We start from the raw sequence: 13,163 nt of genomic DNA, 5'->3' as shown, positions 1-13,163 counted from the left end.
GGGGCCTCCTCACTGCTGGGGACACGGCCAGGGGACACGGCCAGAGGGCTCCTCACTGCTGGAGACATGACCAGGGGACACAGCCAGGGGGCTCCTCACTGCTGGGGACATGGTATGGGGACACGGCCAGGGAGCCCCTCGCCACTGGGGACATGGCTAAGGGGTTCCTTACTGCTGGGGACACAGCCAGGGGACATGGCCAGGGGGCTCCTCACTGCTGGGGACATGGCCAGGGGGCTCCTCACTGCTGGGGACATGGCATGGGGACATGGCTGGAGGCTCCTCACTGCTGGGGACACCTTGCCCATTGCTACTGGGAACTTGTGCATTCTGCCCGAATCCCCACCTCTTTTGAAGTCTAGCTTCCCCCCAAGAGGAATAAGGAAGCAAATGTTTTTTTTTCATAATCTAATTTTTTTTTATTTTATTTTTATCTTTAGATGTGGACTAAAGGATAAATAGTTTTTATTTGTTTCTGTTTCTTGTGCCCTGATGGGTCTGTGACCTCTGAAATGTAAGAGTCCCTTAAGTCAGACAAGAACATTGGAAACCCATGGCCACTCCTTATCGAATGCTGAGGGAGGGAGGGTTTTTTAGAGGAGGAATTGAATGCTGCCTCACTTTCCCAAAGTGCTGCTGCTTTAAATAGAGTGTTTCTGCACGTGGGCACACATCCAAAGCCTGTTGTGCCCAGTGCTCTCATATACCTCATGCAGGCGTAATAAAACAGGGTTTTAATTAGCTCCTGCCTTGCTGCTTCTGGAGACAGCAGCTTCCAATCCCCCTGGAGCTCTGCCCTTGTGCTGCTCAGTGGTTCCCTGGCATGGTGTCCTCACCCCACACGGGGCTTGCCTAAGGCCCAGGTATTGGAAAAGCTCCTTGGAGAAGTTGTGGAGCTGATAATTAATACTGAGTGGCCAAAGTTACAGGTGAGCCTCTGTTTTCCAGTTGGGCTGAAATCTTCTCTGCCACTGCATCTTATGATTTTCCAGGCAATCCTGAAGAAAAAGGGAGGAATATACAATATAAATTGTTAGAAGCCACGATTTGCATAATCCAAAGCCTATCATTTTTCTTTTCCTGGTAGTATAGAGAGTCTTTTACTGAGATTAAAATGTAAGCTACAGATTTATGGACTTGTTTAGAAACTGATCTACCAGTGTTTTCTTCTGGAATAGACAAAATATTCCAATAATTTGTTCCTCCTCGACCGGCTGTGTAGTGGAGAGGCTCCTGGATTCACACTGTTCTGCCTCATTTGAGATGTGACCTTTCCAGCTTGTAAAAGGGGCTAAAGGTTAAAGTAGCTGAAAGCATCTGAGGTTGTCTAATGGATTTGAAAACTCCCTGGTCCAGCTGAGAAATTGCTCTCAGAATTTCCTCCTTCTTGCTGTCACATTCTTAAATACAAAACTTCAAGCTTGGGCTCAGGATTTTTGGAGCCCTTCCCTCCAAGAGCTGCCTGTGTTGTGCAGCACAGACTTGAGGAGGATCTGCTGCATGACTCGTCTCTAGCACACAGCATCCATCTGCACTGCCTTTGCTTTTCTTCCCCAAGGTGAGAGGGCTTTTTTGGGGCTGAGATGTCCCTTTGCAGTAGAGCTGGGAATTACTGGGGCTGCCTGACACACAGCTAGATGTGACCTCAGTGCTGTGTGCTGAGAGCCTGGGGTGAGACTTCTGAAAGCCTTTTTTCCTCTGGCTGTACAGCAGCACATGCCTCTTCGTGCTGGCAGGAAACGGAGAATGTCCTGGCTCATCCAGTGACTGGCTGCCAGGAGAAATTTGTGACTTGCCTTGCAGATGTAGCAAAGGGATGCTTAGGAGAGGGAATATGGTTACCTGGGAAGGAAAGCTGTGCTCTTGGATTGCTCTGCTCCATGCCAGTTAGTTGACAGCTGAAGCTGAACAAAAAAAAAACATTGCTGCTGGAGCCTTCCCCCAGATTGGGGTGACTCCAGGTGGTGGTAAAGTCTCTCCTCCAACCCGTGCCTTCAAAGAAAGACTCAGTAGTCTTCAGTCGTCTGGTCTCAAGGCAGTTTATTGCATGTTATCTCAAGGCACACACACTCCCTGGCATTCTCTCTGACTCCTTCTCCCTCTGCGTCTCTCTCCGTTTCCCCCCGTCTTCGTCTCCCTTCGTCTTCTCTTCGTCGTATTCTCTGTCTCCATCTCTGTCTCTGTCCCCTCGCCCGAGGGGCTGGTGCCATCTTTTATATCACACATTACGTATTAAATGTTTATAGTTTTTCCCCAATGCCTATTACCTATGTTAAACAGTGGCTTTCTACTCTAAACCAATCTGTGAGTGCCAACACCACCAAGAACATGGGGAATAGGAAGAAGAAAGAAGGAGGACAGGGCACGCCCAAATCCTTCCATCTTAGAACTTCTGACCCCCATGTACAAAACTCAGACCCCTCTGTACAAGGCCTAAAACCCCCCTGTACAGCACTCAAAAATCCTGCCTTTTACTTTGTGATTACTTCTATTATAATATCTAAACTTTTGTGATTTCTTGTTCTTCCTGCAAAGTTGGTAAATTGTTCCATGGGTCAAACTCAAGACCACAGGGGTTTCTGGCTGCCTGCCAGGGTCTCAGAGGCTTCTGCCCTGGACCCGGAACATCCAAGAGTGTCTGAGGGACACCTTGGGTTCCGACACATTGCCAAAATATAATCTCCCTTCTGCAGCCTTGTTTGTAGGCCCTGATTCAGGAAAGTGCTGTGGAAAGTGATGATGTCCTTTGGGATCAGGAGGAGTTGCTTGTTTCAGGAAGTATTCTGTTAAAATTAGGCTACATTAATAATAATTTTCTCTCTTCTAAATGCTTGCATACTTGTAATCCTTCAGTAGTGTGGGGGCTGTACAGGGATGGTGTGCAATGCAAAAGATGCTGAGTTTTCCTGTTTTCCATCAGCTACTGGAAGGGGAAACACAAAGCCAGCCCCACCTGCTGTTTTATGTTCTGAGAATTGCATTCTTTGTGCTGAAACTTTGAAGATCTGGGTTTTTTTTTTACCTTACAACTTTGTTTAGCAAATGAAGGGCTGAATTTTTTTCTCAGGCAAGGCTCCTGTGCAGAGGTGATCCAGCAAGAAGCCAGCCAGCACAGGCACAGAGAGCAGATGACCTTCCAGACACCCAGATTTGGGCTGGGAGGTGGTTGGGTCTGTAAAGAGGGAATCACAGCCCCTGCCTTGCCTGTGGCTGTGCAGGGATGGTCACAGCTGTGCTGCCACTTTGGCATTTGAAGATAAAGGGTTTAGGTTCACTTGTAAGTAAAAGTTTAGGCTGACTTATAAGTAAAGGCTTAATTATGAGATAATTACAGAAGTTTAACTTTGCCTTGTGGGAAATGTGTGCTTTTAAAGTTGGTGTAATGATGTTTACCACATAAATACAATGATTTGCATAGGGGATTTTTTCCCTCTGTAACTACTCATAAATCTTTGAGCTCTCCAATAGGCAGCAAACTGCTGTGCTTTTCAGAGCTCCATGTACACAATTCATGCTGCCTAATAGTGGTGGTTTTCAGGGAGTTACAAATTCCAGGTAGAAGCTGGGTTTTGTTCAAAATATTCATTAGAAGCAACCAAGAAGGAGGAGGAAGGAACACTCTTCAGAGTTCAAGATTTTAGTATGTTTGCTTTTCCACAAAATAATGAGATGGCCACATACAGTGCTGAATACTCGAAACTCACTTTTTTTTTAATGTATATCCTCTAAATTATGTAAGGGGTCTTGTCATGTGTGAGAAGGTGGCTTTCTGCAGCCTTCTTATACCATGAAGTCCTCTGGCAGGGTCCAGCAGTTCTGCTCAGGCATTCAGGAACTTCTAAGGATGCTCTTCTGGCAAGGGAAAAGCAACCTTTCAGTCAGGTTCTGTAGATCAGAGAGAAGCACGTTCATTCTTCATGGAAGCAACATTATTTTAGGAACTGTCAGACTAGTAAAGGCTTGACTACCCTTTTTTTTCCCTTAACAACTGCTGTGTCTCTCTGCCTTTCTTCCAAGTGCACACAATCCCCAGGGATAATGCTCCAAACTCCGTGTGCGCCCTGTGAAGCTGGAGAGCTGGAGCACTTAGGCAGATGTGTTTGCAGTGAAGATGAAAACAAATGGCTCTGTTTAATGGAATCAGTGTACTTAAATACTGTGCTGATGTACTTCATGCACCTGCTGCATCTCCTGGAGTGGGGAAAAACGGCGTCTTTGACGTGCGTGTGCTTTTCTGTGTACATAAAAGTGCAGCTGTTTGCTGGAATTTGGAGAAGCAAAGAATCACAGAATGCTTTGTGTTGAAAGGGACCTTAAAACTCATCTCATTCCCAACCCCCTGCCATGGGCAGCAACTGTCCCAGGTTGCTCCAAGCCCTGTCCAACCTGGCCTTGGACACTTCCAGGGATCCAGGGCAGCCACAGCTGCTCTGGGCACCCTGTGCCAGGGCCTCAGCACCGTCACAGAGGAGGAGTTCTTCCCAATATCCCATCTAACCCTGCCCTCTGGCAATGTGAGGTGATTCCTCCTTGTTCTGTGCCATGGAAAGGTGAGACAAGGCTCTCATTTTTATTTCCCTTGTTTTCCTTGGTGGAAGACTGCTTTTGGAATATAGGGATGCTGAGCATGAAGCAAGGAAAGCTCGAGCAGATCAAAGTCCTGGCTACTGCTGTGAGGTGCAATTCAGCTCCTCCACAGCAACTGCACAGCTCGGCTGCCCTGCCTAACTTCATCTTTGTGCCCTGCTCCTCATCCTCCTCCCTCCTGCCCCAGGGCTTGGGAATGTGTGGCTGGCAGGGCCCTACAGTCCTGGCTAGCAGCAAGCAGAGAAGAGGGAAGAGGATGGAGGGTGGGGAATCCCACACTCTTTTCCCAGGCTTTTCATCACTCTTTTCCATAAGGATGCAGTCTTAGGAGGGAAGATCCTCCAATGTCTGCCATGCCTCCAGGTTGGAGGTGGTTGCAGGACAGTATCTTTGAGTGGTGGAAGGTGAGCCTGCAGCATGGGTCAGCTCTGTCCCACCACCCAACACTGAGAGTGCTGGAAGAGCTTGTGTTTGCAATGGGAAATCACAGCCAGCCCCAAAGAGTGGGTGTTAAGGGAAGGCTCTGCAGGTCTGAGGGGCCCAAGAGCTGCTCTGGCCCCTCTTTGGCAGCTGTGGGGCTGAAGGTGGCTGCTGGCAAGCAGAGGGTTAGCAGGGCCCTTAGCTCTGCTGAGAGTGCAGGGACCTCTGCACATAAAAATCTCCTGGAAGAGCTACAAAAGGAATACTTGAGCTTTCAGAAAGCCAGAGTCTGGATCAACAACAGGATCAACTCTTGCCTTTGCAAGAGCAAGGAGCTTAGGATGTCTTTCCTTCTCCATGTTTGCAATTGTTGCCATAGCTGCTGCCTTTGACAGAACCTTCTGTTTTCTCTCTCCTGCCATTTTTTCTTGGCTAGATGAAGCTTTCATTCTTTTTAGGATCAAGATCTCCTTTCCTAACTCTGTTTTAAAGGAGGTGTTTGACAGCTGTAATGCCCAGCCCTATCTGCTCTTGAATCCAAGAAGGAATGAAAACAGACACACAATAAATTAGAAGAGGCTTCATTTAAGGGTTTTGTTTGGTTTTGGTTTTTTTTTTTTTTTCTGTTTTATCTCTGCAAAAATATTTTTAGCCCTTTCTAAAGTAACAAGATGTTTCCTAGCTGGGTATCAGTAAGACCTGAGGAATAACAAAAACCTGGGAATGACAGAGCTGTTGCTCAAGGATACCTGGACTTGCTCCTCTTCCCACCTTCCCACTTCTCCTCAGCTCTCACTAGTCCTGTCCATATGGGGAGAGTGTGAGAGCATCCCCTCTTTAGGAACAGGCAGCTTTTCCACCCTGCTCACCCTGAAAAGTATCATGGACAGTTGGCAGGGATATCTATCCCAGAAACAGTAGGGAAGGAGCCTGACAGACCTTGTAACTGTCTCAAATCTTGGGTTTGGTGGTTGTGTGTTTTATTTTAGGTGATGTACGCTGCTGTCCCAGGCACTGGGTGCCTCTGTGAATCAAAAAGACAGTCAAATCTCACTGGCATTAAAGTAATCCATTTTCATCTTGATAGTCTGTCCCTGTGAAAGGAAACGCTTTTTTGTGTGGGAGCACATCCCCCTTTCCCAAACCCCTCTTAATCCCATACCTGTGGAGGGATGTGATCCCCAGGGTAGATCTCTGTTAAATTAAAATTAATTGGAATAGAATTTAAGAGAGGGGTAGCACCTCCATGGATCTTACACTGTGAAGTAGAGTCAGTTTGAGGTGTTTAACTGTGCTGTGTGGCTTGGATTAGTTCCTTGGCTTTTCCCTGCACTCTCTAGTTGTCTGGTTTTGGACAAATTAGGGGAAAACACCTAATTAGCAAGCAAGCTAAGCGGCAAGCCAGCAGCCAGCCGGGGGGGGGGGGGTGAAGGAAGACAAAACAAACTGAGGACAGGGAACAAAAACCACGATTGGGATAATGAGCATGAAAATGTCCTGTCCCCACGATAACTGATCCTCTTACGGGCACTTCTCTTTCCAAAGGATTTTTGTCTGGTTTTTTAGTGAATGAATGAAGGGCAGGACAGCAGTCATTGAACAGTTCCAGCAAACTGGAATTATTTTAGCCTCAATTCAGCAAAACCTCTGGGTGCTCTTGTTTTTTGGGCTGCGATGGATGTTAACAGCATTGAGGGTTTTATTTGAGTAAGGGATGGCAGGAGTAAGGCTGTAACAAACATCTGTCTGTGCCAGGCCTTTGGGAACCAAGCCACGCGCACCTCAGATGTGCATGTGGAGGGGAAATTGTTCCCCTTCCTTGCTTTAACTGCACTGGAGCACAGGATCGGTGGTGCTGGAGAAGATTATTGAGTCCAACTTAAACCCAGCAGTGCCAAGGCCACCACCAGCCCATGTCCCTAGATGTCACATCCACGTGGCTTTTAAATCCCTCTAGGGATGGGGACTCCTGGGCAGCCTTTGCCGAGGGTGACCGCCCTTTCCATGAGAATTTTTTTCCCTAATACCTGATTTCAACATCCCCTGATGCATTTTGAGGCTGTTTCCTCTTGTCGCTTGGGAGGAGAGACTTGACCCCACCTGGCTACATCCTCCTTTTCACAGAATCACAGAATAATGAGGTTGGAAGAGACCTCTAAGATCATCAAGTCCAACCTATGCCTTAACACCTCAACTAAACTATAGCACCAAGTGCCATGTCCAGTCTTTTTTTAAACACATCCAGAGATGATGATTCTACCACCTCCCTGGGAAGACAATTCCAATACTTTATTATTCTTTCAGTGAATTTTTTTTTCATAATATCTAACCTATACCTTCCCTGACATAGCTGGAGACTGTGTTCTCTTGTTCTGTCAGTTGCTGCCCGGTGGAAGAGACCGACCCCCACCTGTCCACAGCCTCCCTTCAAGAAGTTGTAGAGAGCAATAAGGTCACCTCTAAGCCTCCTCTTCTCCAGGCTAAACAACCCCAGTTCCTTCAAACGTTCTTCATAGGGCTTGTGTTCCAAGCCCCTCACCAGCCTCGTTGCCCTCTTCTGGACGCGCTCAAGCATCTCAGTGTCCTTCCTAAACTGAGGGGCCCAGAACTGGACACAGTACTCGAGATGTGGTCTTACCAGCGCCGAGTACAGGGGAAGAGTGACCTCCCTACTCCTGTTGGTCACACAATTCCTAATGCAGGCCAGGATGCCATTGGCCTTCTTGGCCACTAAGGCACACTGCTGGCTCATATCCAACCGGCTCTCAACCAGCACCCCCAGGTCCCTGAACACTGTCCAGCCACGCTGTCCCCAGCCTGTAACACTGTAGGGGATTTTTGTGGCCAAAATGTAGAACTCGGCACTTAGACTTATTAAACTTCGTGCTGTTGGACTCTGCCCATCCATCCAACCGATCTAAGTCTCTCTGCAGAGCCCTCCTTCCTTCCAATAGATCAACACAAGCTCCCAGCTTAGTGTCATCTGCAAATTTACTAATGAAGGACTCGATGCCCTCATCCATGTTGTTTATAAAAATATTAAATAGAACTGGTCCCAGTACAGACCCCTGAGGGACACCACTGGTGACTGGCCGCCAGCTGGATGCAACACCATTCACCATCACTCTCTGGGCCTGGCCATCCAGCCAGTTCCTAACCCAGCGAAGAGTGCTCCTGTCCAAGCCGTGGGCTGCCATGGCTGTGTAGCTGTAGAGAGGAACCAGAGGAGGAATCATATGGAGCGATCAGGAACCAAACCCTCCCAGAATCCAGCCAATATCTGCAGCTCCGTGTTCCTAGATTCTCTCAGCTTTTAGCTGTGTGCCTACAACACTGTCAACCCTTTGGAAGCAAGGATTTCTCCTGTAGGAAGTAGTCATCTGCTCCCAGCAGTGATGGAAGGGGCTATTATTGGGTTGTTCTAAACAGCCTCGGGGTATTGATGAATGAGCCTGAACTCCCAGAGCAATGACTCTGCTTTTAAGTGCTCTTTGATCAGTGCTGCTCTGAGCAGGCTGTTTATAGAGCTCTTGGAGCTGTGGAGCCCAGCCATCAGCACAGAGCAGAGCAGGAATAGAAGGCAGTAATGGCAATTCTGTTTGTTCCCCAAAGGCTGGAAAACAAGGCAGGCTCCTCCTCAACAACCTTTCCAGGTGGTTGGAGCTCTCCAGAGCTCTAGCTGCACGTGCCTGGTGTGCAATGATCTGGAGCAAGCAGCTGGCTGGAGCTGCTTGTTGCTCTTCCACAGCCTCTGCTACTTTATAGGGCTTTTCATCATGTTTATAGTTTTGACAGGCACTTCTGTGGCAGGTTCTTAATTTAACTGATGAGACGGTCTTGTTTTCATCTCTTTTCCTAATGCTCTTTTAAAGTTGAGCAGTTTGATGCCTTTGAGCTGGCTCTGCCTTTGGGTTCAGCTCATTTCAGGAGTTTTGTGCTCTGTGTGGTGGATTTTATCCCATCCCTCTGGAAATAATCCTCACTGCCAACTTTTGGGCTCTGTGGAGCGTAATGCAGCAGGCCAAGGCTTCATTCTCACTCAGTTTCCATGGAGTGGAAAAATTTGTTCCTTGGTGACCTGGCAGGAGTTGCAAGAATGTGGGGGAGTTCTTGGGGCTGCCTGGTGGAATCTCTGTGATCATAAAATTGTGGAATGGGTTGGGTTGGAAGGGACTTTAAATCTCACCTCAGCCCCGCTGCCATGGGCAGGGACACCTTCCATCACCACCCCGTGGTGCTCCAGCCTGGCCTGGGACACTTCCAGGGAACTTGTACTGCAAAAGAAGGTGAATATTCAGTCCCTCTCTGTTGTCTCAGCTGCTGGCAAGTCCCATAGAGCTTTCTCCTGTCTCCTTTCCATCATCTCTTGCAGCTGGGCTGCCCAGCCTAGACAAACCCAGCAGCCTCAGGGCTGGTCCCTGATTTTCATCCTTGCCCTTGTGCTGGCCAAGAGCAGCCTGGGAATTTCAGCTGGATGCACTTTGGAGCACCAGCCTAACCAGAACCAGCCCATCTTACCCCTTGCCCTGCATCCCCACATCTTCCCTGGTGCTCCTACCACACCTCTCTGCAGAATCCTACCCTGTTCCAGCCATGCAGCTCCTTTACTGCAGTCACAGCTGGAAAATGTGGGATTTGAAGAGCAAAGTTTGGCAAAGTGGCCAGTGTCACTTTTGCATCTTGTGCACAGAGCATAAATTCCCATCGTCCTGCTTCCTAGGTAATATGGGAATTGTTTACTCTGCTTCCCTCTTCCCTTTTTTCCCTTTTTTTTTTTTTTTTCTTTTTGATTATTTTGAAAGTTTAGCTGTAACAAATCCCCAAACTCTCCTGCCTTTGCCAAAGCCCACTGTGAATGATGGAGTTATGGATGAATACTTATAACACTTGCTTTGATGTCTTGCATGTCTTTAACCAAAGGCACACAGGGAATTTGTTTTGGACAATGAACTTGAATTCTGTCAGGGTTGATATTGTAGTTTTTTAAAGAGGGCAGATGTACTCAGAAACAAAACTGTAAACTGCTGTATTTTCCCAGAGATCTCCTATTGCTTTAATAATCTACTTCTCAGGGAATCTCTTCAAGTATCAAAGGGCCAATTATGTGCTGCCTGGAGAGGACCAGGGAGGGCTGTTTTTGTGTCACAGGCTGGTCACAGGAGGTCTCATGTCCTCCCTGGCTCACTGCTGGAAATCCGTGGGGCAGAGATAGTAATCATTTCTGTTCATCTCCCATCTCCTCTTTGCTCAGTGGGGGGGAGCCTCTCAACAGGACTGTGTGGTTTCTGCTGATGTTTAGACAAGACATTAATTGAAAAACCTCAGAAAAACTAATCACAACTGGTTTGTGACAAGGCAGGGTGGGAATTGTCTCGTGGAGGAGGTCAGGTCTTCTATCAGCTTGATTTTTAGGGAAAGAAGTGTCTTGGTTTTTAACATTCAAGTGAATAGAAACACAAGTCCCCTTCCTCAAAACAACAGGCTTCTTCTTTTAATAAATAGTTCATTTTTGTGGCCTGACTACAGACTTTATCAAGACTGCATCTTGCTTCTCTCTGCAGGGGCAGCTCTCCCCAACTGGATCCTCCTACATGTTTTTTTGGAAAGGGAAAATCCTCAGGACAAATCTGGGGTCTCATGTGAAACCAGTGTTTGTTTGGAGACAGAGCAGATGATCTGTGCTTAATTATTTGGAGAGGCTGCCAGCAGATATCTTATTTTTAAAGGAAGAGTTTTATTACAGCATCTTTGCTGGCTTCAGCCTTTCTCACCAAACTCATGGGCTTTTTTCCACTATTTGAGCTCAGAGGTGTTCTGTTCTTTCTTTTTTGTTCCTGGAGGTAGGAATAGATGTTCTGGAGATGGGTTCTGCTTTTAGAACCAGGATCTCACCATCTCTGGCATTCCAGGTCGTGGTCAGTACCTTCCAAAGGGCGCTACTTCAGCACTGAGACTCACAGGCTGCTGCTTAGGTCCCAGGGTCCTTGAAATTCGGGTAAAGGCTTCAAAACTCTTTGGGTTTTTCCATCAAAAAGTGGTTCCTGACTTTGCTGATGAAGGCAGGCAGATACTGTTTTTGCTTTAATGAAGAAAAGTTCAGCTCTTGAAGGCTAAAGCTGCAATTTCATTTGAACAGTTTAATTTAACGTGGTATTTAACTCAGTATCTCATGCATGAAGTATTTCATATATTTAATAATGTGTGTGCCTATTTTGGAATGAGATTCAGTTCCTCTTCTTCATGATACAGTTAGGGGAGCCATCTCAGGCTGGGAGGAGCTGGATGAATCCAGGTGGAATGTGGTGCTGAGATCACTGGCCTCATTTTCGTATTTATATTTTGGCTTTTGCAGTCCCTCCTTCAGCTGCACAGCTCAGTCTTTTCTGAGAGACTGGTTTTTCTGTAAGTTTTATCATTACAATGTAGAAACAGTATTTCATGTTCTGTAGATCTCACGAGGCACTTCAGAACTTTGAGGGGAGTGACCAGAGTTCTGACCGAGCTTTCTGCTTTCTTTAGCTCCCTGGGCACAAGTACAAGCCAGGCTACAACGCTGATGTTGGGGACAAGTGGATCTGGCTGAAATGAAATCTGTTCCTGCTGGAGCCCTGGCCAGGATGGACCCACAGGACCTGAGGGAAGAGGAGCCACGTTCAGTGCACCTGCTGCACATCACTTGTGTAGCACCAAGGAAACACTGCTGAAATCATTTCCTGTCCCCAGCAGAAGGGAGTAGACTCCCAGAGGGAAAAACACTTCATTCTGGTTTGTTTTTCCCTGAGGAACTCAGGGATGTTGGATAGTCAGTGTGGGATAGCCAAGTGAGCTGGGGCAGGCTGAACATCAGAGCTGAATTTTCTCTTCCTCGAGACTGTGGCACATTATTATCCAGGATTAGTGTTGTTCTGCTGATTCAAGAGGAATTAAACCTGTACCCTCCTGGCTCTCACAAAGTTAGTATCTTGTTCTGTCGTGCGTGGTGTTCTATGAGGTTCATTAGAAGCAACAACGTGTTCTGAAAGGCACTGACTGGACCTCAGCAAAGCATAACAAGTTCTTTGAGAGATGGAAATGAGTTATCTCAATTAATACAGCAAAAATCTCTGCTTAAAATTCTAAAAAACAGTCAAAATAATTGCCAGCAGTTGTACTTACAGCTTCTTGCTTTGATTCTACTATAGAGTGAGGTATTTGTTGGCTATAAAAGACAAGTGAAATTATTATTTTTGCAAGTTCCTGAAAGTCCAAGTTGGAAGGGTTCTTTTAAAAGAAATCATTCAATTTAGTATTAGTCACAGAAATGAGGTACCTTGGCGTTGGTTAAGCACCACTGTCCAGATTTAGGCTGCAGTTAATTTTGCATTTCCAGCATGGGGCTCGCTGCTTCAGCCACTGAGGAAAAGGGCTGCCAGGCATTCAAGAATTTAGGGCAGTACCTTGGAGTTAAGCAGCCAAGTCTCGCTTGTGCCCCTTCCTGTATCGAAACCAGTATGAAGAGTCCCTTAATGAGAGCCTTGGGGGCCTGGTAAGCTACTGGATGAAGGAGCAGTGGGAAGAACTGTGGCTCTTTTTGCTGATCCTGTAGGGCTTTGCTTCCGTGTTTCATGTCTCATCCATCTGTCCTCTGGGAAGGGATGCCTGAACCCTTCAGGACTCCCAGCCAGTGCAGTGAGATCCTGAGCAGTGTGAGCCTCCCTCCACCTGCCCAGAGCACCATGTCCCAGCTCTGAGGGGTGTGGGGATGAAAGGAGCACCCGCTGTGGTTTTAAGATTCCTCTGGAGAGTGCAGCTCTGTTTGTAAATGTGTCCTCCATCCTGGTGTCGCCAACTTCTCTGGGTGCTGGAATTCACTTGGCAGTGTGTGCAGCCCAATGCCAGATCTGGAGAGGTGTTTTGTGCTGTGGGTAGAGCTGGAGAAGCTGCTGTGGGACACTGGGGGGCTTACTGGGGTGCAAAGCAGCTTTAGGAGCCTTCCCCACCCACTCCAGCAGCACGGAAGGCTGAGCTTTGGATATAAAAGACTTTAATTCCAGTCAGGAAAAGTAAGGCTGGTGAGCCCTGTGGTATGACAACATGCATCTCAAGCACTTTTAAAACTTTTGTTCAGGCTTTAACTCTGCTTTAAAACTGTTTATAAGCTAAATCTGTGAAGGAAA

At 47.2% G+C, this 13,163-nt stretch overlaps 1 pseudogene; it reads left to right on the top strand.

Moving 5' to 3' along the window:
* Positions 1–12,227, top strand: part of LOC128790599 (NADH dehydrogenase [ubiquinone] 1 alpha subcomplex subunit 10, mitochondrial-like) — a 37,582-nt pseudogene extending 25,355 nt beyond the window's left edge.
* The last annotated feature ends 936 nt before the right edge of the window (positions 12,228–13,163 follow it).

This window comes from Vidua chalybeata, chromosome 7 (assembly GCF_026979565.1).
Source record: "Vidua chalybeata isolate OUT-0048 chromosome 7, bVidCha1 merged haplotype, whole genome shotgun sequence".
Classification (NCBI taxonomy): Eukaryota; Metazoa; Chordata; class Aves; order Passeriformes; family Viduidae; genus Vidua; species Vidua chalybeata.
The sequence above is the reverse complement of the archived record's forward strand: the minus strand, read 5'-3'. Positions and strand labels throughout refer to the sequence as shown.